General features: G+C 39.0%; 1 protein-coding gene across 2 annotated transcripts in view; it reads left to right on the top strand.

Annotated features, from left to right (window-relative positions):
• Positions 1 to 25,557, top strand: part of kcng1 (potassium voltage-gated channel, subfamily G, member 1) — a 44,619-nt gene that overhangs the window by 4,835 nt on the left and 14,227 nt on the right. For both annotated transcript variants that reach the window (XM_088081768.1, XM_042492157.2), the window contains exons 3-5: positions 19,921 to 19,960; positions 20,979 to 21,104; positions 22,056 to 22,229. The gene's annotated coding sequence lies outside the window, so the exon portion shown is untranslated. The remainder of the gene's footprint in view (positions 1 to 19,920; positions 19,961 to 20,978; positions 21,105 to 22,055; positions 22,230 to 25,557) is intronic.

Below are 25,557 nucleotides of genomic sequence, written 5' to 3'. Positions count from 1 at the left end.
CTTTGACAAACAGGCTGTATTCAGTGTTCAGCATAAAGGGACCGGTTAATCCTCACCACTGACCTCGGTATAATTGGAAGTCAGATTTGAGGTGAATATTTGTGCTAAAGAGCAGACAGGTTTGCATGCAGTCTGCAAAATGTTACTGAAATAACTGGCGGCGGTCATAAATATGGTGAAATCAGGTAAAGTGGGACATGAGCCTGGGTCAACATCACTTTTCTTGTGCTACATTCAGATGCCTTTCACAAGTATTCAGAACTTTGACCTTTGGCTTTATTATGTTCAAAAACATGACAAAAAAAAACAAAAAAAAAAACTACGGAAAATTATTATTTTTTTTGCAAAAAATAAAATAAATTTATTTATTATTTTTAAGTGCTTTAATTAAATTAAGGCATTAAGTAAGTAAATCATTAAGTGTTGAAAATAAAAATATATAAATATATATATATAAATATATATAAATAATATATGTATTTATTTGATATATTTTATTATTTTTTTTCTGTAGAATAATTTTAAATTTATTATAGTTCTAAATATAGTTTTCCCTATTTTGCTTTTTTAAATAATATCCTTTAGAAAATATTTTAGGTAACTGTTTTTTACCTTTTACTAATTTCTTGTAATTTGTGGCACATTTCTTGCCAAGTTGGTCATTGCCTTTTTTCCCATGTTTTTTGAAAGAAATCAAACCAAGTTGCTAAATTTTCGAGGTGTAGAATAACTTGTGAAAGGCATGTGAACGTGGCACGAGAAAACTGATGTCAGTCCAAATTTCAAAGCATTAATGACCAAACTCATAAATGTATTTAATAATTTAAAATACAAACAAAAAAAAAGGTTGTCAAATTTCAAATTCCAGCTGTCCATTTAACCTGAACATGTCGTCACAGTGAGATTGGGATTCTAGATGTGATTAAGGCTAAAAGTTTCAAAATTATTTTTACGTGGCAACATATTGTCTTAAGAGAAATATATATAACAAGCTCTAAATGTAACACTTAAGGTGGTATGCAGAGTTTTACGTGGTTTTCTTGTGTCCCAAATTACCTGACTTCACCCTACTGAAATTGCCATCCTATTTTTGTCATATAGATGGAAAAAATCGAAATGTTTCCCTGTTATCATACATAAATCACGTGCCTTCACACGCCACATACACTCTCCAACTCATCTTTCAACTCCGTCACATAGCAACAAAGTGGTATCCATGGAAACTGAATTAAATTTAAAACAAAGGATATTTATAAAGCATCTTCGGCGAAAAAGTATTCCTTAAATAGGAAGGGATAAATTAGCACAGATAATTTCATGTGTTTGCCTTTGCACTATGCTGCTGCTTCAATATTATCTCATAGGAAGTCGTATAAATAGCACGCCAATTTTTCATGGCATTTCACGTGCCGTTTTATGATACCAGGCTGGCCATGTGCACTCGGTGATGTTGTGTTTTATGCATTTATATTAAAAATCCAAAGAGGACTTTCAGCTGAGGTTTCTTCGTGATGCATGTGCTTCTGTGACACATTTCTATAAAGAGTTATGGTAATTTTTGACCTTTGAAAGTTGATTAAATAATCTCACCACAAGGTAGCCATCCGGGAGCTTTTGATGGTATTGCAAGATCTTTGTCACAGAACAATATGACGTTGTGTTTTTGTGCAAGTGTGTATGTGTATATATGAGATAAAGTTCATGAATGAATTGATCAGTAGTGGATAAGGGATAGGAAATAATAAAGTGTATACTTCCTCCTACTTCTTTTTGAACATGTAAGAATTAATTTTTGTTGTATATGAGAATTTATTTAGTCGGGCTGGATCAGTATGGATTTTTTGGGGGCTGATGCTGATACCGATGTTAGGGAGTAAAAAAATTCTGATAACCGATATATCGTGCAAACAGGAGTCAGAATGTAAACCTCAGCTTCAACCTGCCCTTTTTCCGCCCACCATCCACCCCTCCCTTTTACCCCAACGTAATACTTAATTAATTCAAAATAATGTTGCCTCAGAACATCAGCCAGTCAACAGTCACTCTTCTCACCACAACATAATTAGAAAAAGGATTTATTAATATGCATAATTTCTAACAGACAGGGTTGGCCTGTTTTAAGGACTTGGACTGGAATTGAAAGTCCATCCTTGAAAAGAAATTCACAATAATGAAGTAGATTGACATCAGGCTGCACTCTGCACCTGACGGATGCTTCTTGATTCCTCGTTCATCATTCCATGACACAGGCACATTAATCTCAAGAGCCTGAATTAATTAAATTCCTTTAACCCCAAGTGGTCTCCAGCTCTGATCCTCAGGATTCAGCGTACAGCTGTTTTCTGTCCCACTCCATAATTACACCCACCTCACATCCTGAATGCTCTGTGATTAGACGGCTCGGAGGAAGGTCAGCAGGGCTCAGAACCCTGGAAACCGCCGCTCTGGTACAGTCGCAAAATCGGGATGACCCCCCCCCATCAAGCAAATGAGGAGTAATATTTGCATAATTACATAAAAGTAAAGTCTCTGAATTCAACATCAATTATTTCTGAAAAACACCTTCATTCAGACACATCACAGCTCCGTATGCTGCTCTTGACTGATAACGATAGAGAGTGTGTCTTTGAACAGCTGGATCTTCAAAAAGAACTTCTTAGCTATTTTTATGAATAAACTCTTCCTGCCGGTCTGGTCACTGTGACCTCTGCACCAGACTGACCCATCATGCCATTTTCAAGTAGGTGCACTGTACGTGTTACTCATTTTCACAACTCCCCCACTGATGAGATGATGGCGTTATCCACCAGGATGAGTCCTGCTGCTCTCTGCGAAGCTGAAGGTCATCAGCTGCTCACCGTCAGCAGGATGAGAGCCTTAAAAGCTGGTTTCAATTTACTGTGTAAAGCTATTTCTTCTGAAAAAGGCAACTTATTTAGCCCCCAAAAAATGTGAATTAAAAAAGACCAAAAATCAGCTTTGTTAATGTTAAACTGGAGGATTAAACTAAGATTTCTTATTGTTAGTTTATTATTTACATGATAGTAATAAGGATTTGCAGACTTGTTACCACGTTGTGTCTCGCTAAGAAAATAACAGTGCGCATAATATAGAAATTAGTAGTAATGACATTTCATCAATCTTTATCTGGTGATAATTTCATACCTGAACTCTTGGGACTTTTGTTGTAATATTAAATGAAAAACTGTCAATATAACTCTATATATAATGAAAGTGGTTATCTTATAGAGAACATCAAATTACTGTAATCTGGTTACATTGAATTGCTGTTACACTCGTCAAAGCTCAGGAGACACAGTGAAGATTAGGCAGAAAATAAATAACAGAGAGAAATGGGCTCACATGGGGTGGAAACACCAAAACCAACAACAGTTAGTACTAATTGGTGAACTCGCTTAGAAAAAACAAAAGTTGAGTGATTGAATGTATCCACAGTGTCAGAGACCATAATTAAAAGTAGCTGAACGTTACCGTGATGAAGTATTATAGTGTCTGGGAACAATGTTGTCTCCTTAACCTCATCAGCCATTTTTCTTTTTCCATTTTTCTGTTACTTTCTTCATTTATGTAGAGCACTCTGGCTTCATCACAACTTCATGACGGCTGTACGGGGGGGTCATTTTTCATCCAACTCACCCGTTTCTATTTTATTAAGAAATAACGTTAGAGATTTACAAACAGTCCCGTCCAGATTCTGGCTCTGTTTACTCAAACATGTAGGGCTGTTCCAGTCAAATAGAGCAGCTGGAGGCATCTATGTTTCAACCACAGTGTTTTTGTTGTTTTTGTCAGTTTAGATCACTTCTGCTCTTTTTCCGTGATTTTAAAGTTTATTTTACATACTTGGCAATGTTTTTAGTCATCTCTTTCAGTCAAATCTCTCTGTGGTGTGACAAACTCTGATGAACACATTTTCATTATTACTATGCATGGACTTTAAAGGCAGGCCGCTGTGAGTTACAGGCTGTCTGCGAGGCCTCACAGTGTATGATTCACATCCACCCCTCACTTTTTACACAGCTTGGCCTTCTCTTTCAATTATGGTGACCTCAGGTCACCTCTGGCTCAACATCCAAGAGCGGGACAGAAAAAAAATGCCAAACTTAAGCTCAAAAATACGGAGTCCGCAAACCAATGGGTGGTGTCATGGTCAGTGTCCATTATTTTCATATTGTCTATGATTGCAACAGTCACTTATTTAACCTCTGTTGTAAAAACTGCTCCTTAAAAAAGCAACGGTTTGTAGACAGTTATGAAACTAGAGACAGTGATACAAATAAGTCTTCTGACTGAACTGAACATGGCGACTGATTTACTGATTTACCAACTACTGTAGCGTACTTGGAGACCATCATTTAACCCTATCACTGCAATAGTGTATAAAAAAGCTCAAAATTGGGTTTGTATATAAAAAAAAACAAAAAAACAACCCTACTTAAGCCCCAAATATCCTCAAACCCTGAAAAAGGTGTTCATTTAACTTTGGATAAAAACATTAAACAGTTAAGCATACAGTCCTAAACAATAACTCATATCACCAACAAACATCTCTTACTGGCACCCCAATTCAAAGCAGTCTAAAAGTGGGCCATAAAGAAAATGAACATCTCAAAGTTTGAATGAAGTTGGAAGGCAGAGTTAAACTGCGAACATATGAGTCTACTTCACTTAAGAAAGTGAACTAATAGATCCCCTTCACAGCAGACCTGGTCATGTCAAAGCAGAAACAGCACAGGAGTAATTGATAACATTCATAAGCCCATTAGTTCTGTACGCATGCTGCTTTGCTTTGTTAATGTTATTACCTCTACTTGGCTTCTCCTGCTGATACAAGTCAAAATGTCTTCATGAAAAAGGTTGTTAATGGAGGCCTTAAATGCTCAAGTGCCTGAGTCAGTTTAATTTAAAGCGTTTTAATGTTATAATGTGTAAAACTGATTCACTAACCTAACTTTGTTATACCACATTCATTTTTAAACAGACAGAGCCTCAAAGAACTAATTCAAGTTTGATTTTATGGTTAAATTTACAATTTTTAACAGACCTTTTTCACAGCAGACAATTTGAAACGGCAGGAAAACCACATTTATAGTTAATAACATTAATGCTAGCTGTATTTCGTTCAGGTGAGCAGTGCAGGGGTTTGGTATTTTGCGTGGTGGCTCACCGTAGAAAGCCTCAAGGGACACTTAATGGAACAGAGCTATCGTCAATGTACGTTATAATACTGCCAACTGTGGTTCTCGCATGAGTTAAAATGTCTGCTGGGAAAAATGGTCCCAGAGCTTTGATTTGTTGCATTTTAAAGTGTCCTGAGGTGAGGGTTTTTATTGTGTAGAAAAAAGGATCCAGCATACTGTTGCTATGCACGGTTGTAAGAGTAATGCACCAGAAGTGGTGTGTAACCCACATTATCATGAGCCAGTAATTCACATATAACATACTTAATTGTAAAAGTTGCAGTTACATGACTTATGTGCTGACAGGAGTAAAGAAGGAAGTAGTATGAAGAGCAAAAGACCGCGTAAGGAGGCACATTGGGGTGGTAGATTGGTCAAAGAAATACAGGACTTTCTCCCAGGAAAGAAACCAACTGTACATATATTTTAAGGTGTGTGCTTTATCACGGAACATTAAGTATGTAACTTTACTTTAGTACGTAACCTACTCAGGTCCAACATAATTGTAATTTCCTAAACTTAACCTACGTACTTTTCGTGAAGTACGTAACGTGAACACGCCCAACCATGATTCTGTTCCTAAACCTTACCTGCCTTTCCTAAACCTGACTATGTGACTTCACTTGCCTAAACCTTAAGTATATATTAAGTTACATATGTAACTTCATGTTAAGTGAATAAAGTGACAATGCACGATCATGATACTATTCCTAAACCTGACTACGTAACTTAACTTTACAAAACCTAACCTTAATAACTTCATTTTCCTTGATTAAACCTACGTAACTTTAAATTAAATACAAAATGTCAGTACATATCTGTATTTTAAGTATGTAACGCCCAACCATGATACTCTTTGGGAAACAATATTGACATAAATAGCAGATACCTGTCTAAATCTCAGTCTGTTCATCAGCTGTCTAATGGCGTTGTGTGCTTTAACAGTAATTTAAGCACTAAGATTAGCCTGCTATGGGAATTAAGGGTGAAGCTGTGCACGTCAGGTAAATCTACAGTCTCTGGAGGGGAAGCAGTGAGAAAAGGAAATGTTTTGTCCATGGCAACAACACATCTTATAACACAGAAATCATTAGTCTGCCACAGCAGCACCAGCTTAAAAAAAAAAAAAAATGCGCGCTAGGCTAAGACCTTGTGCTATATTTGGTATCAAGCCGTGTGAACTCCTGACATGAGAACATGTGATACTGAAGCTGCAGATATGTGGATATGATATTACCATGCCAACTGTGTTTTCCACATTGTTTTAATGTGAGGCAGTGATATAATTACATTCTGTCATCGACAGCTGTAGCGCTGCGAGACAGTGTATTTACATGTATTCTGCCAAAGGGCTTTACAAGAATTATGAACGCAGTACAAAATATCAAAATTTTGTTATTCTTCTAATAGAGAAGGGCATAAAACACACATGGAGGAATTATAGTTTAATTTCAGTCTCATTTCATTAAACTCCAAACCGCAAATTATTTCCTAATTCATGTTTTTGCTCAGTTCTTGCTGTAGTTCTTCAGCAGTTCAGGCAGAGGATTTTTTTTTTCTCGATTCACAGCTTTCTGCTGCACTATATGAATATGCTCAAAATGTTTCAAAAGAGAAGCTTAATACCAGAAAAGCCTTGCTTCAAACCCCGACTTCACTTTATTAATGCAGTGAGGAGAGACTTTGAATAACTGAAGGTCAGCAAAGTTCAGCTTTTAATAGTCTTTGATTTGAACATTTGGAGAGATATTTTAACTTCAGAGAGAGAATTCCTCCACTTTGAGACTCGATTCAAGGCATTTAATTTTCCAATCGGAAGCATTTTGTTTAATTTGAATTTAAAACTATAGCCCAAAGTACAACAAGTCTTCCAAATTTGTAACAGCCTTCCAGAATTTATGATAAATTAAAATGTTTTCTGATCTTATATGATCAGCAGGTTGCCATCGCAGGTTTGTCTGTGTGTGCCAGTTTTTTGATCTTACGCCCAGCCCTAGTTAGTTGTATATATTTTCCAGTAAAACATTATGATGGTCAGTTTTACAATTTACCAGCAGTCATGCAAAAGTCATTTGAAAAACAGTAAAGAAAGCAAAAATCTAAGTTTTTCTTTGTAAATTGATTATCACAAAAACAATTGATAAAAAAAAGTTACAGGTGGGTGCAAGGTGCTCCTGTGGGTTTAATATTGGGTTAATGTCAAGACTTTAGTTATTTAATCTTTATTTGTGAATCTAACAAATTTATTTTAAGAGTTTGCACTCCGCTTTTATTTTGAAAAGTCCGCATGACTTCCTGTGTTTTCATTTACGGCAGTCGTATTGGGTATTTTGACAGAAGCACACGGCCCATTGGTAAGCTGTAGCTAAAGAAACAGCCTGCTAACAATGTGTAACATGTAAATATATTGTGTTAGCATTCATTTCATTGCTAGGCAGTCGTAGAAGAGTGATATGAGACTGTTGAGTGTGAGATAATGTTGTTGACTACTCCCGATTAGCGCCGCTAGCTCGCGGTTAGCATCGCCAGTTAGCATCGTTGGTTAGCATTTTAAGCTAACGCCGTTAGCCTTTTAAGCTAGCGTTTGGCTGGCTGTTGTTAGCATTTAGCCTAAAATGTTAGTTGCTAATGTTTATACTGTGATTAATCGTCTGGGCTTGATGTGTGTATTTCAGTTCATGACTTTAATTCATAGAAGTATATTTGATTGATAAATATTAAAAAGTCTATGTTTGTTTGCGTTAAAAGGTATTAGTAAAAGGTAAAAAATAGTTACTTAAATAAATAAACACTGCTATATGTAACATGTTATTTTTGATTAACCATTCCAGGTTTATGACCTGTGTTGCCTGTGACAACTGTGTCGCCTGAGGTCCCTTTGTAATAAAAATAAAAGAAGACAAAGGATAACACGAGTTGTACCAACTGTGTGCTTCCTGTCAAGCCTTTTCGGAGGGCTAAGAACCTAAAAGGCCGAACAGTTAAGGCAAAATATGGTTAACAAATAATCTTTTAGCTTTTCCAAAAAGTGATGACCTGATGTTAGATTACAAGAACCAGGCACACAACAGTCTGTGTGACTGGGATGAATGCCAAGTTTTTACGGAGTCTCATGTTTGATTTTATACATCTGGGCAAAAATGCTGCATAAAGTACTTTCAAAGATGAAAATCCAATCATAGACTTCAGATTACATCCTCTCCTGAAAACTCACATTCTAGCAAGCATGACAAGAAGCCCAAACTTAAAGCAAAATATTAAAAAATAGTGTTGAACAATTGGAAAAGTAAATAAAGGGACACTGACAATCAAGTATTCTAAAGGAAGTTGTCCAAAATATTGTAATGGCATCACCTGCTCTGAGGCTGTCTTATTCACAACCTGTAATTTCCTCTCATTACAAGGAATGTTCGAACTCAAATTGGAGTGAGGATAAAATTACCTTTCATATGAGGTATATATATCACAGAAGATTGCAGGTAATGGGGCCAGAACCAAGCTGTCATTTGCAGCGTGAGCAGGGTGTACTCTGCTGTCCGCTCTGAAAGACACGCTGCAAAACTCTCATCCTGCTGTGTAGAAACACCAGCAAAAAAGACAAAGATGACTCGTCCATCACATTACAACAGCTAAATTACACACACCTTTTACCTCAGAGTGGTAGCTGGATGCTTTTGATCAACGGACAATGTCATGTGATACTGATATATGTTGGATACTGTGCTGTAGCATTTTTCAGTTTAAAGGTGATTTGATTTTGATTTATTTTTTTGACTGTCAAAATCGAGTTGCATAGCAAAAGATTACACAGTTTTTCCGAAATCATGATTTTGCTGCTACTCTCTACAGTTTACCTCCTTTTGTTGCTTGAATTCTGTGTTGTGACTGAAATGTCCTGATCCCTTCATTGATTTTCCTTTTTGAAGACTCCATGAAAGAGTCTCAAAAAGAGAGGAAACCGCTAAACTTCCTCTTTTCACCTTCAGAGGTCTGTTCACCTGCAAAGCATTCCAGCGTTGGTGAGAGGAGATGATGCGTGCTGAGTCATACTGTGAAAGTAAAAAGGCAGGGGCACTGCTTCCAACTTTTTCTGTACTATGAGGGGTATTCTTTTATATTCTTTGCAAAAATCAATCACCAGATATCCCCTTTCATGTGTCTGTTTGTAATGAAATGCGCCTCTTGAGCTTTCAAACCCAGCAGTGTGGTGTGTTATTGTACGTCAACCTATTAATGATACAGCGCTCTGTAATAAAAAAATAGACCCCTCATATGCACAACACAAATGCAAACATTCTACGTTCTGCTGATGGACACAGAGATGTTGCATGTACACATGTTCAGAAATTCATGAGATCACTTTGTCAAATATGTATTTGTTTACTTTTTTTTCTAGTTTCACTACTGTGCCCTTTAGTAATTTCCACTCATGGGAACCTGAAATGGTGTAACGCTTTACGTGCTGCAAAGAGTGCATTTATTGAATGCGCTCATGTTTTTGGTGAACATGAAGTTAATGTTTCAGCGTGCAGCTCAGTGTTTTATGGCACCTGGCAGTCTATTTGGCACATTTAATGAAGCATAACCTGGACTTATTTAGCAGCTGTTTAAATCACAAATGTATCCCGCTGTGTATGTGCGTTTTAGTTTTTTTACCGCATACATTGATTGATGAGCTCCCAGTCTGTGAGTGGCAGCTTCCACTCACTCGCTATGGTGAGCTGGGAAATGAAATCAATGAATCAATAGATACAAACACTGGTGATTTCCTCCTCTGGCACTGACATGAACAATATTCAGTAAATATCTGCTGTCAGTCAGCCTGGTGAAGACAGTTTGGCCGGCTGTCCCCTCAGCTCCTGCTTCTGTTGACAGAGTTCAGAGTCAGAGTAGATTGAAAACTACTATCTTCTTGGTAATGAAAGTAACAATTGCAATTTCATTCATTACAAATTACATTATTGTATTTCTCCAGGTGCACGACATGATAAAAAAAGTGCCATCAACACTTTTTCCGCCAAAAATACATCATTTCTGTTGAGCGGCACACCAAAAATGTTGAGTGCCCTGCCATGAATCAGGCTTGAACGCCTTCCACTTTAGAGACACGTATGAGTATATCACAACACAGGGTCAGGACCAATATATCTCCTTCGAATTCGTCTTTCTCTCGGTCACAGAAGATGGACAAGACTTAAATGCCTAATTTACTCATAAAACACACTTCATTCAAATGCAACAGAAACAAAATAAAACTCACCCAAATAGTCGTGGTTACTCTTAGTAATCTAATCTAAGTCCAACAATCCCCAGCTCCAGTTTAGTGAAAATGAATCCTTAATTAACCAAGTTAGATGTAAAAAAACAAACAAATATGCTATTATTCCCCACGATCTCCATCTGACTTTGTTGGCCGCTGGCTGTTTACAGTTCTGTAACTTCTCCCTCCACCACTGGGTGTGGCTGTGTCTTTCAGCTCTGGTGCCTGTTCCACCAGTAGAGACCAGAAGCTGGACTCTGGTGGTGCATGCTGTGCACTACACAACAGAAAGAGGAGCACCTGTATTTATGACAGTTTTGAAAACCATACCTTTGGGATTTCTTTATACCCCGATATAACGGAATATCTTAATAACGCCCACGCCTAGTTGAAGCTATTTTAAACTTGCCTCAACTCTCCAATGTTCACTGTTTCCCCAGTTTCTATTCTAATATTTCTATTGAAAAGGCATTACAATTGAGGCCCCAAAAATTACTGGATGCTGTAAAAGTAGAAATTATCCACTTTGGAAACTGGAATTTTACCACAAGTATTCTTAATCAAGTGTAAAAGGCAGAGGTACTATGTGTGTCGGGGTAAAATGTCTTTGAACAATACAGATTTGTGCCTCTTAGTATAACTCACAGCTTTATTACTAATCAAGCTAATTCAAAACTCTGCACTTGAATGGCATGAAAGGTGGTATTTGTATCATCAGCCTCTTCATCCAGTGTGATCAGGCTGCTTTTAAGCCCTTTAAGCCCACTGTGTGCTCGCTGAGTCTTCACAATTCTGCTTAACAAGCCGCTACTTCAAAAGGAGAACGTTCAAAATGAGCTCATATTTTAGAAACTATTCAAACTGGCTTACACAACAGATGGGCCACTTTACCTGCCAAAAACTGTGTTTGAAATAGATCCTACTTCTGGAAGTTTGTTTTTCCCCCAGGTATTTAATATCAGGATGATTTTTACTTGGACTGTGAACCAAATATATTTAATTATGCAAACACTTGCACTCAATATACAGCTGTCAGTATTAGCTGTATTCAGTGTTTTTCACATGTGAATAGCATGAATAGTGTGTTGTTTGAACCAACACAGTGGCCCTGACAGCTGTCAGAAATAGGCCGAGGTCATAGACACCTCCCACACATTTCCACACTGTCATACATTGTGTTCTGACTAATTCTGCTCCGTGATAGCAGGTCTCGCTATACTGTATATTCTCCTCTTTTTTGATTCCAGCACATATTGAGGTTATATTTATGTTCCACTCACACCCAAAGAAGTTACAATATTGACGATTGCAATTCCTAAATCAACTCAGTTGTGTGCAAGATAAAGTTCAGATTATGAGTGATCTCAGTAAAACAGACACAGCTGTGTCTCTTTGGCAACCAACCCTCATTTTGTATCAGAATTTTACATTTTCAGCTTTTTCTCAGACCTTTGAATTTATCCATTAGTAAACATTATGTGGTTGATAATACAAAAACATGTTAAATGTCTGTGACCAGTGGTGGAAAGCAACCAAGTGCTCAAGTGCTGAGCTCAAAGGGACAGTTTACCCCAAATCAAAAAAATCATTTTTTCTTACCTGTAGTGCTCTTTATTGATCCAGATTGATTGATTTGAGTGTTGAAGATATCAGCCGTAGAGATGTCTGCCTTCTCTCCAGTATAATGAAACAAGGTGACACTTGGCTTGTGGTGCTCAAGAGACCAAAAAAATACATTTGAAAAACTCAACAGCAATGTCTCTTTCCAGACATCATGACCCAGTTTCTCTAGATAATCCACAGACTTTATTGTGAACAGTTTTATGCAGGAACTATTTTCTCTCCACTGCCAAACCGTATTACTGCACAAAAGAAAACATGCATCTACTCCTAGCATGTTTACCATTTTGGCTGGCACCATTTTGGATTATTTGGAGCCAAAAGTGACCATATTTACCCAAGTAGGTGAAGATAACCCTAAGCTAAATGCTAAATTGGTTAGCACAGTGTATTTACAGCTTTTGTTAACTGCAAAAACAGGCTTAAAACTGCCAAAACAAACTTGCTTGAAAAAATTGAATATCTGACTCATTACAGTGTCTTTTAGAAGCCTACAACCAAATGCTAAATAAGACGTTTATAGGCAATCAAAAAATTACAATTAACTTTAACTGACAACTCATTGAAACAGCAACAGCAAACCTATGCCTTTACTCTGTGAACCTGAGGTTATACTGTGTTACCTAACCAACGTTGCCCCATGGTAATGACTTTTCAACAGACAGCAACCACCTCAAATTGGCTGTGCCCTTACTTATGCATTACTTATTCATAAAATGTAAACCGTGATTTATATAAAGCTTCAGCCCCCCTCATAAATGGGAAAATTGGCACACAAAAAACGTTTTTTGTATAAGGTTGTAAACATGTTTATTTCTGCTGAAAAGTAAGGCATTTTAAGAGGGAGGGTCTATGGAGATTGACTTGCTCTTGGAGCGGGCTTCAAGTGGCCATTTGAGGATCTGCAGTTTTTGGCACTTTTGCATTGGCTTCATTTTTCAGACGTTTTCCCTGGAGGTTGCCACTTGGACATAGGCCCATAATAATATATTACTCAGGGCCATTTTTCTGCAGAAAAACTACTTGTATGTTTTATTTTCTTGATGATATGTGTGATTTTACTTACTTCTGCTCCTTCTGCTTGTAATCACAGCTGCATGTTGCACTTTACCTCTTGGCTGTTGTATCGACCTTTTGTGCTGCCCCTGGCAGAGTAACATACTTTTCCAGCCACAGCAGGTCAGCTAATGAGATGATCAGTCTCATTTTCCCTCCTACACCCATTCAGTTTCTTAATATATCAGAGTCTGTATAGGGCATGCTGAATGTCACGAGAACTCTAAGCAGTAATTCCTAGAACATGTTGCCATTTGGTCAAAACTTTAGTAAAAACAAAATGATAATTAGAGTGATTCTCATTAATTACAAGGTCCAACTGTTGTTGGTGACAACTTTTTTCAGTAATGTCATCAGGATTGCTGCACCACTCGCATCAATTGTGGAATGAACAAACACTGCTAATAACAAAGAAAGCCATTTCAGCTACTCTGATGACAATTGCAGGGAACAACAGCTGCTGAAAACCATGTTAATTATGTGACTGAGAGAGCTTGTTTGTCTGTTTGCATGGAAATAAAGAACTTCAAAGATTCATCGCATTTTCTCTTTGTGGATGAAGCAGTAGAGGCAAACATGGATGGCTTTTACTCTGCTAAAATGTCTTTAACTTGGTCATTTAAATGTTAAAATGTCAGTAGGTAAATATAGAGACATTTGGACATATTTAAATGATTATCAGCAGAATTTGTTAATGACAACCAGAAGTTAAAATTATTTTTTCATTCCAGTAAATTGTCTATGTATTTATTATTGGTTCCAAGTAGTCTTGGGTGGTATTGTGGTATTAAAGTATACCTGGCAAGCAGTGGCACACGCACTGGCACCTCCGGCACCTCCGCCAAACCGCGGCACAAGCACTGGCACCTCGCTGCACCTCCGCCAAACCGCGGCACACGCACTGGCACCTCCAGGCACCTCCGCCAAACCGCGGCACACGCACTGGCACCTCCCGGCACTTCCGCCAAACCGCGGCACACGCACTGGCACCTCCCAGCACCTCCGCCAAACCGCGGCACAAGCACTGGCACCTCGCGGCACCTCCTGGCAAGCAGTGGCACAAGCACTGGCACCTCCCGGCACCTCCGCCAAACCGCGGCACCTCCTGGCAAGCAGTGGCACAAGCACTGGCACCTCCCGGCACCTCCGCCAAACCGCGGCACACGCACTGGCACCTCGCGGCACCTCCTGGCAAGCAGTGGCACAAGCACTGGCACCTCCCGGCACCTCCGCCAAACCGCGGCACACGCACTGGCACCTCCCGGCACCTCCGCCAAACCGCGGCACATGCACTGGCACCTCCCGGCACCTCCTGGCAAGCAGTGGCACAAGCACTGGCACCTCCTGGCACGTCTCGGCAACCAGTGGCATCTGCTGCGACTGCTAGCGGCACCTAGCTGCGGCATCTGGGGGTGCCACACGAGGTGCCACAGTTAGGTGCCGCTGCCGCAAATTGAGCTTGCTGTCGCTCCTCCAGTGGTGCAACAGGCAGCTGAGCTGAAAGACACAGCAACACCTGGTGGTGGAGGGATAAGTTACAGTACTGTAAACAGCTGGTAGCTAGCAAAACCAGAGAGAGACCATGGGGAGTAACTGCATGTTTTTTTTAAATCTGACTAGGTGAATTACGGATTTATTTTGACCAAATTGGAGCTGGGATTGTTGGAACAGTGGATTTACTAACTAGATTACTAACAAGACTTACCAAGATGATTTGGCTGAGTTTTATTTTCTTTCAGTTGAATTTAAATGAAGTGTGTATTATGATAAGTTAATGAGGCAATCAAGCCTCATCAGCCTTCTGTGATGGAGAGAAAGTTGAAGTCAAAAGGTGCACAGTTGTTCAATAGGGAAAATACGTTTGTGAATAATAGGTTTCTATTCTGTATTTATTAGTCTGAAAAGCTGAAAGTAAGTAACTCATTTGCTGTTAATGTTAATGCTGCGCACTTATACCGTCATACACTGTATACCCTGGTGAAATCTCAGGAAGGTATTAAAGTATGAAATATTACATACTGCCCAAGCCTTGTTCCAAGTCCGTCCCCACAAACAGGGAAATGTGAGTCTCCCAAATCAATAAAACATGACATCACTCAGAGCACTGAGTGAAATATCGATTCTGATGACACAGCTCTGTCCTGCCTCTGAAAACTTAAGTGGCCAAGCCATTTCACACTCTGTAAAGCCATAAGCAGTCACACTCAAAACCTCAGTTCTTAACTTTCACTAAATTGTGTAAATCTTTTGCAAAAAAAAAAGGTCAGAATTACTACTAAGTTCTTTCTAACTCTACCACAGTTTTTGCCCAAGACTAATCCACATTGAATGTGGGATGGTAATTAGATGTCTGTGGGAAACAAATAGAAATTAAAGATTGCTCTGACTGAACAGTAGCACAATGCCGAGCGCTGTTAATGCACTGCTGCCAGGAAGTGTGTTCTGAATTTAATTGGTTATAAGGCTGATGGAGAAAGTTGGCTGCCTCAGGATCTCACCACATACATAGCTAAACAACAAAAAACCATAAAAGTAACTATGCAAAGTTCATATGTAAATTTTTAAAATATTCTTCAATACTATTCTTGTTTTGCAAAGTTAGTTTAAAGCCCAGCATGTCCCAAAAAGGTGCCAGGGGCTGGCGATGATATCACACAGAGGGGTTTGACAAAGTGTTGATGTCTGACCCCCTGGGAATCAGAATGGGCTCTTTCAGCATACTGCATAGGGCAAACAGTAGTGACTCAGTACTTAAGCCTTATGGCACCCCTACATACTAATCAGCAAAATAACAATAAAGCCACATTGATTAAGGGTGGACATGTTGTGTTATGACTCAGATAATGTATTTTTTTCATGGAAAAGACTGCAGTTTAAGTTCCAGTTATCACAACACTGTCTCCTATAAATGTATATCCCTAATCTGACACAGCAAATATGTTTTTGAGGGAAATGTTGAGGGAATTACATTTTCTATTAACATACTGGGGAAATGTTGTGATTTTACATACCTGGCAAGTCACAAAAATCTTGATAGCAAATGTATCAGCAAAATGTTCTCTGACAATGCATTTCATTTGTTTTCCCAACAAAAATCTTGCAATACACCATCCTCTAGTGAATACAGCATTATTTCTTCATTATTACCTTTTTATAAACCTTTCAAAATCACAATTTTCCCTTAACCTAGCCAAGGTGCTTTTGGTTATACTGGACACAATCCCGGGGTTTTCATATTACTGTCCTGCACTTTGAAAATCCACCATCCACTAAAACTGCCTCCCTGTGAATTCAGTGCAGTATAAATACATGAATGAATTGAATACAATCAGGGCAGCAATTAGTTGTCACCACTACTTAATTATGAATGCAATTTAGTAATATACCAATGTAATTTCTAGGAGACAGGGTTATTAATCAAGTAGCATCAGTAATATCCATCAAACCGTGAGCTGCATCTGCATCCTCCATTTGTAACTTTAAGTGGTTTCAACACCATCACAAAGACACTCGACTGACTTCTTTATTTATTTTCTTTTTATCAAGTTTTGGAGATAAAAGGTGTCTTTGAAAAGGATATTTGATTATCAAGCCAATAAAATTCTTCATAAGCTGGAGCATCAAAGCGAAATCTGAACACTTGGCCTCTTTAAACAGTAAGAAGCAATGGAAAGACTGCACATCCAACACCGAGAAGGCTGTCAGACAAAAAGGTCTTGGAGAGTGTCAGTCCTCAGAATAAAATGTGTTAAAACTGTATCAGTAATTAGCGATGAGCAATCATCAGCTGAACACCTGTGCAGTAGGTGCATTTAAACAACTTCACTAAACAGGTTAAGTTCTTTTTTCTTAAAATCATTTTGTCATTTTTGGATGATTTTCTATTTTAGGCGGTAACGCCGCCTGATTTGTATTTGAAAAAAACAGCATGCCTGAATCCCAGTGTATGGTGATTAATAGTTATGAATGAAGAGGTGGATTTGTTACTTATGTGATTTCTGTATATATTTATCCTCCCTCGTTTGTGACGTGCAGTCTAACTGAAGCCAAGTTAACACCCAAAAACTGTCTCAGCTAAGTGTCATGCCATATTTAGCATGTATTGAGATTTAGTCATGAACAACACCGAGTCATCTTTAATCTGACATCAAAAATACACAATCTTGACACCAAATTCTGCAACATGAAAGTAAGCGCATATTTTTAGCCCCACAAGCAGCTTGGTTCTGTGAATGGAACTGTGGGTCTGATTCTGGTCGGTCTAACACTTTTTGCCACTGATTTTTTGGATTGGTCCAGACTGAAATATTTTGACGGCTACTGGACAGACTGACTTGACATTAGACAATCGTGGTTCTTCTAGGATGAACCCAAGCTGCAATCTTTGGGGTTGAAAAAGGAAGCAAACACTACTCTAAACTGCAGTTCCTTGATAGGACACTTAGGACTAACTCACAGAGGGGAATCAATCCCCATAGACCCCCATCCTAAAATGCCCAACTTTACAGCTGAATTTAACATGTTAACAGCTTGATGCAAAATAATGGTTTTGGTCTCTTTAGCTAATTTCAACATTCATGACAACTGCACAGGGGTGAATTTTTTTATAACGCACCCATTTCCATTTTATTAAGGTCCAAAGTTATTTAAGGGCAGGACCGCTTTGAGTGACAAGCTGTCTGATGATAATGTGCCTGGCTTTCAGTCAGAGCCATCCGTCGCTCCAGAAGAACCAAGATGGCGATGACTGAAAAGCCAAATTAGAGGCTTCAAAATGGCAGTCCTCAAACCAGTTGGTGACGTCACTGTAGCTAAGCCCATCACGTTCTCATCCCAAGTCGTTACATATTTCGGCTTTGCAGTGGGGTTTGTATCCTCATATTATGCTGTAGGTATCCCTAAGCGTCTGCTGTCGACATTCCAGGATGCCGATACCTTGATGTCAACAAAAACACAAGGTGGGATTATACTACCAAAGCACATAGTTATATTTAGGCAACAAAAGCACAAGTACAAAAGTACATGCTGCCACAGATGGTAAGGTTTAGGCAAAAGAGGCTCATGGTAAGGTGTAGAAAGAAAAACATCACAGTCAGATGGGAAGAGAATGCCAGACTCCTGCGTGAAAGTCCGGGGTTTGTTGGATCTATCCAGTGCCCCTCTAGCCCAACCTTTAGGGACCTACATGCTCTTTATGTTACGTTTTTACTGGCAGCTTTTCAACCTGACGCTGTCCAGTAGCATATCATACAGATGCAACAGGTTCCATCTGACCGCGATGGCACTGCCCATCAGAGTACCATGCTGCCGTGGCATGTGTCATTGGGTGGCTTATCATAACATTGCAAGCGATTCTGTCCGTCTGTGTTTTCAGCTGACGCCACCCAGTTGGCGGCATATCTTACAGCCATGAAAGGTGGCCTTTGGCGCCGGAATCTTTTGCCAAAATCACTGCAAAAGTGGCGGTATTTTACAACTTTGGAATGAGTATGGGCTCCTACGTTTATTATTCATAGTGTCTATGGCTTGAACTAGGCCGTTACAGTGCAGCTTATTCAAAAGATGCTTGCATAATATTCTATTTTATTTTTAAAAAATTTGCAATGGGCCATTTAAAAACAGGCATCAGGCCACAGATGACCTGCAAGCAAGTTTGGTAACCCCTGCTGTAGACTCCCAGTCTTGTTAATTCAAATCCAATATTAGGAAAATCCCAGTTTCTCCATTCTTTGTAATTCACCTTTGCATTACGGCACTTTGTTATAACCAGGATGTCTGGAATCTTGTGGTGCTGGTCTGTCTGGATATTTGGGACATGATTAGATATCATACAGCACTCTGGATTGTCTGGCGACTAGGCGACGTGCTGTGTAAGCTCAGTAAAAACTAAATGGATATGCAGCCCAGTGGATGCACAGCAGATTATATACATATATATATTTGCCTGCTTTGACATAAGCATCTAAGAAATCAAACTTCATGATGATTTTTTCCTGTAGAGATTTTCTCCCTTTGTTTGAAATGTTGTGGTTGTTGTTGTACTGTCATTCTTGGTCTGTATCATTATTTTCAGTCGCCCTTGGTCACCCAGCTAGAAAACAGCTCCACTCTGGAGACATAATAGCTCACATGAATTACATGCTTCCTTTCCTTTACAATATGTCTCTCTTGAAAACACAGCGCTCAGTCCACAGCAATAATCATTTTTTAAACACTCTAGCAGACTGGGGAGGAAAATTGGACCCGCTTCAAAAAAAATGATGCACACTTATTTGTTTCTCCATTGTGAATCATAACAGCAATAAAATGAAAATAATACACTGAGATTGACTTGTCGTGTGTTTACTTCTTCAGTTCCATTAAAGGCAGATAGATCCATAAAGGTATAACAGACTTCAGCACAGTTTTCAGTTAATGCCCAGTAGACAAAATGCAGACATGCAACACATGCTGAAACAGTTTTCGTTCTGCATACATATTGAAGTTTTACTTTTATTTTTTTCTCTTTTAAATTACATTTCCTAAATCACTTTGGACATTTAATCCCTTTGTGTGCAATGTAAACACTATGGTCTGTCATATCATCTAAAGAACAGAATTTTGATTACCATCTGGAACAAAACATATTTTGAGTCATTAAATCTTGATGGAAAATGTTTTGAATTCAACTCAACCTGCTTGAGCTATCTCTACCACTTACTTACGGTTTGTAATGTTAAAAAAAATTCACTAGATGTCGCTGTGTCTTTAAATAATCTTCCTTTTTTTGTTTGCCTCCTTCAGGAAGTCACATCAGACATGAGGGCTCAGTGTGGGTTCAAAGGTAGGCATATTTATTCGACTTGCTATAGTTTCAGAGGTCTTCCTTCCACCATTTCTTCAACATTTTCAAAGTACTGTAATGGTAAATATGTGTTGAATACGAAACTAGCACTAGTAATATTTCTAATTCCATGGTCATATTTTGGTGTTGGGGCTGTTAGAGTTAATGTTTTTATCAAATTGCAAGTGATGTCACTTCAGGTTTCAAGGGGTTAAAAATGTAAATAATTACAATTGCTGTTGAAATTCCTTAAAAAAATCTTGACTAAAAACGTAACAGTTTGAAAGCCCTAGCTGGTATATTAGCATGCTACAAGCATTGGAACAGTACATGGTTTGTTATTTTGACATATATATTTTTTTCTTTCTGTGTAACGTTACTATAAAAGGCCATCTCAACCATTTGGTAGAGGCCTATATTTAAAAAAATAAAAATAAACATGCATATTTGTTATTATAACCCAAGGAATATAAAATGTGAAGAGTATTTTTTGTTTCGCTTTTCTCTTGGTGAGGACTTTAAAGGTATAAGAAAAAAACCATAAAGGCAGCATTTGCTCTGGTGGAGATAAATGCGGTATGAGCCATCCCTCCTTATCATCATACCTCATGATAGCAATTCCCACCACTTGTCTAAAATTGGACACCCTGGTGAGTCTGAGCCAGCCTACAGCGGCCCTCCTCCCCTCTCCTCCATCCCTCCCCCTCAGCCGGGTAACCCACTGGACAAATATAAACCTTTGTGTTGAATCTATAATCAAAAGATGGGGGATTATTCTCATTTAAAGGGTGGAGGGCAGTACGGCTCTCTAGATGGTGGTTGCCATGGATTTCTCTCAAAAGCTTTTGGTGTATAATGGCACACCCACTTCTGATGTCAGCGCTGGAGGAAGGGGGGAGGAAGGAGAGAGAAAGAGGGAGAGGGAGAGATGAGGGCAAAGGGAAGGGAAAGACGGGGAGGGGAGGGGAGGCAGCCTGTTGCTCATGATCATCAAATAACCTCCTCGTACTCCACCAAGCCTAGTGCCTGTGCATAGATGGAGTTAAACGAGGCAGCAGCAGGAAAACACATCCCATATTTTTCTTCATTCTTCTGAACGCCTTCGGCAAACTAACAGCAGCTGAGGATCTGATTCAGGAGCACAGTGAGTATTTACGTCTTTATTTTACAATATTCATGCATTCAAACTCTTCATTTTGTGTTTGTTGCACAAGACACTCTCTTAGTTGTAAGTCACACTTTTGTCACATGCAGTTTGTTTTCGCAGTGAGAAGTTGAAAATGGCAGAGCTGACTGATATATTTTGCATCACAGTTTTCAGGTGTTTTGCCATCAAAATCATTGTTTGGATAATGTAGTTGCTTTGTGTTTTGTAGATTTCAGCCTTGGATTCTGTTTTGCAAAAAAACAGATTTGTGCAAGTATGCAGCTCAATCCTTTCCAAAACAAGTCTTTTTTAAAAAAATCTTGAGTGTCTTAACACAGTAAGATTGAGCTTCAGACTTTTATTTTGTATCTTTCAATCATCTACAATATGAAAGATGACAGTGATTTGCCTCCTGGACTGGCTGCACTACACCATGGTAACACGGCTGCAGCTACATGACAGCATGTTATGATCTGTCAACATTTACTTATATCTCACAGAGACAGGGTTCCCTGTTATAGAGACAATTTGTCTGCCATGCACTGCACATGTTTGCAGAGGCATTTGAGATTGGCAGCCACTTTAACAAAAAAAAATCTAATTTTGAAATGAAAATTGATGCAGGAGAAACTTTTGAATCTGAGAGCCACTTCAAATCCTCAAACAGTGAATCACATCTGATGTTATAATTCAGTGATCATCCGCAATACAGCTGCACTTTGTGGATGATGTTAGATTATACCCCATAATGTGATTATGAGTCCACCACGCATATGCCTCTCTGGATCAGTGATATATGATACATAATAGATCACCCTCTCTCCCTCCTCCAGGTAATTGTGACTCTAATGAGATGAACTAATGACTTTTTCCTGTTCTACTAGCTAATAGGCTGATTCTCCCCCACAAAGAAGGGCCAGCAAACTAATTATAAACTGCTATTCCCAGGTGTCTATATGTAAGCTGTCGGAGATACATATCTTGAAGTGTCATCAGAGCGGATCGAAGAGCCACAGTCCCACCAGAAACAGTATTTCCTAGGTGCAGGGGTGGGCACACAAAGAGATCTTCAGTCAGGCGTCAGATTCAACACACACTGAGTGATGGATGTGCTCTGAAAGTGTAAGTAGGATAAAGTTCTTTTCTCTCTTTCTGCAATCACAGCTTTTTGCAAAGACACCAGAAGATGCAAGATTTGGTCCATGTTTCAACAAGACTGCTTCTTTCATATCCGGTCTAGGCTGAGCTTTATCTTTCCAATCCACACCAAATTCTAGCTGTAACGCGTGCCTTTATCTTACGGCCGTAGTCATATCATGTGACAGGAAAGCTGTAATGTTCTGCACTCAACAGCAAGCAGTTTAAAGGTCCAGTGTGTAGGATTTTGGGGAATATATTGAAAGAAATTAGATATAATATAATCAGTATGTTTTCTATAGTGTTTATTCCCCTTAAGATAAGAATTGTGTTTTTGTTACCTTAGAATGAGCCTTTTTTTATCTACATAGGGAGCAGGTCCTCGTTTACTGAGATGTTGCACCACCATGTTTTTTACAGTAGACCACAATTTTGTAAGCAAACTGGTCTTATTCATTGGTTCTGTCAGACAGCAAAATGAAAAAAAGGTGAACACACTTTAGCAGGTGCATGGCTCGCGGCCCATCTCCGACATGCCAAAAAGCTTAAGTGAAACTGATTTTTGTCATGAAATCGCTTTATCCATGGGTTGGGTTGGGTTAATTCTTTATTTCGAACATGTCATATAAAATCAGACAACAAATAAAAATAAATAAAAACATTGGGAAAAAACATCAGATGCCCACCGTACTTAGTCAGTAAACAAACATAAGTATTTCATGTCTGAAAAGGAGCAGGAGGAAGTAAATCAATCAAATCCTACCACCTTCATGGTTTTAATCACATGGTTCGTATGTTTTGGAGAGGAGGGGACCATTTGGGATAATTCAGCTCTCGGTAAAAACCTCCTGAACGTCTGTATCTAAACTTATAAGAGAAAAAAGCGAGCACACATTAGCAGGGATGAGCCAGCCTCTGGTCTGAAACAGATTTGAAAAAAAACACTGATTTGTTTTGACCTGTTTTTGTTGCTGTTTGTGGTGGTGATGGTTTTGTTTTTTAACCTTTTTTTTACCATTTGTTTTGGAGAGGAAGAGACCTTTGCAGAACCCTCTGAAAAACACTGAAAGTTTCAACTGGTTGCAATCTGCAGTCCTCGCTGCCAGATGCCACTAAATCCTACACACTGCTCCTTTAAGTACTGCCCATCAAGTATCTAATTTCTTCATGTCAGCTCACTTCTTATCAATCAACCCACCCAGAAAGAAAGCCCCGTGCAGCTGTTTGTCTGGTCAATTTATTCCATCCCATCAACTAAAGTACTTTTTCACTTACAGTGTAATAGTGTTAAGAGTTTTCCATCACCTATCTTTGATCGGTCATTGCTCGTACAGTCTGTCACCTCATCCTGCAGGGACCTGCGCTGAGATGCTTAGAAACACTCAGTCTGGAGTGACAGTCCGGTACAAAGCTGCGCCTGCCTGCACACTTGCCACTTTTATAAACTACCTGTGCAAAACAAATTGTTTACGTATCCCGGAGCGATTAGGTGGTCGGATGATTGCAGCTCCACATGAAAAGGGCATCAGCAGATGAAAAGTGAGAGAATTGGTTAATGCACACAGACAATGCAGGGAATTTAATGTTATGCAATCTTTATATAATCAGGTTAGTTGAGCACTCACATATGGTGAGTTAACAATCATCCACTCAGGCCAGAAGAATGCCTCCAATGAATAAAATGAAGGATATAAAACACATATAATGAATGTGAGCTTATAGGTGTAAAGTTGAGGTGATGGTGAGATGTTTTCCGACCTAATTAAATATTGTATGTCACAGTTTGTTAGAGCGAAGAGGATGAGAAGTGCTGAGGCATAATGTGGAGCGATGATGCAGAAATGTGGGGATTTTGTGGGTCGGCTCAGAGCCTGTCTGGGGGATCAGGGTGCTTTTGGAGGAAGGACAGAGTGGGGACGGGCTGGGAAACAAACTGTAGACAGAAAATGACAGAGGTGTGATGCTTCTCATTTGCTCTTTGTTACAGAGACATTTTGCTCAAAAAGGGAGACTGAAAAAGACTTGAGTGGCATTTTCAAAAGATTGCTGCCTTTTTTAGCATTTAAAATATAATCATGAAGCTGTAAAAAAGGAATGCATTAGTTCTGCTGCACTTTTAAATGGTTAACAGGACACAAAATAAACAGCCATTTGTGCTATCACAGCTCATTATTGAAGTGTATTGTCTACACAGCATATTTCTCTGTACCTCAGAAACAGAGCACGGCACATTGTGGTGGACCACGTCTGGGAGACATTTACTGCCCTGGAGCTATAGCTTCTTCCAGGGTTTTCAGTATGCATTAATGCCGCCCACTTACAAGAAAAAAAAAGAGTTTGTTTACAACTATTCCTGCTGGAATTTCTGCAAGGAAAGGGCTACTGGGGTAGAACTGCTTCTGGCATGCCTGACTGTTTCAGCCTTTAACCGTATTTCAGACAGAGAGAGAGAGAGAGAGAGAGAGAAAGTTGGGTCTCGGTGGTTTTAAGTCCATTTCTGGAAAAACCACGCTCTTATAGTCCATTAGAGAATATTGAGCTGTTCAGGGAACAGGAGGAGAAGTGGTTGTTGAGGAGAACCACAGGCTGTATGTAAAGATAGAAAATGTGTTTCCAATTACCTCCAATGCACAAAAATTATGGCAAATTTTCCTGAATTTGGCCACTGCCATCTTGCGCTGGTGATATCATTTGGAGCCATAGTTTGCACAATAGGCAAATTTACATTTTCTGCAATAGTGAAGGCATGACTTACCCAACCCTCAAGGAGTAGGTTAGTACTTGTTGCCTTTTTGGTTGGCTTGGTTAGGTTCAAATATGAGTGGGACTGGTTAGCATCAGGGATAAGAATATCAGGGAAAGCCAGTCAAAGGCAGGGTAAGGTCTAATTTATGCTCAGTGTTACATATGGAGATGAAGATGAACAGAGCCTTCTGTATGTTCATACTCTGCATTCATTTCATCCATATTTGTGCATGTTTTGTAAGAACTTTTGCGTATGGACAAAATGGAGCAAAAGTTACAATATCAGGACCTTTTCCGCTGTTGCCTTGTTTGTTGTTGTGTAAAACTTTTGACTCCACCCTCTAGTGCTGTCTACTGGCTGTATCTGTGCTATCTTAAAGGACACATTAATGTATGAGGGCAGTGATGATTGCAATATTTAAAACAGACATGTTTATTTTTGTATGTAAAGGGAGTATAAATGAGTCTCAGAGGCCAGGACACATGCTGCGTTTTTTACCACCTGGAAAACATGAGATCTCGCGTTGGGTGCTATTCTTGTGTCTACTCTGGTGCCAACTTTTAAGCG

The sequence above is a fragment of the Plectropomus leopardus genome, chromosome 9, assembly GCF_026936395.1.
Source record: "Plectropomus leopardus strain MGB_pleo_1.0 chromosome 9, ASM2693639v1, whole genome shotgun sequence".
Taxonomy (NCBI): Eukaryota; Metazoa; Chordata; class Actinopteri; order Perciformes; family Serranidae; genus Plectropomus; species Plectropomus leopardus.
This window is presented reverse-complemented; position numbering and strand designations above follow the sequence as displayed.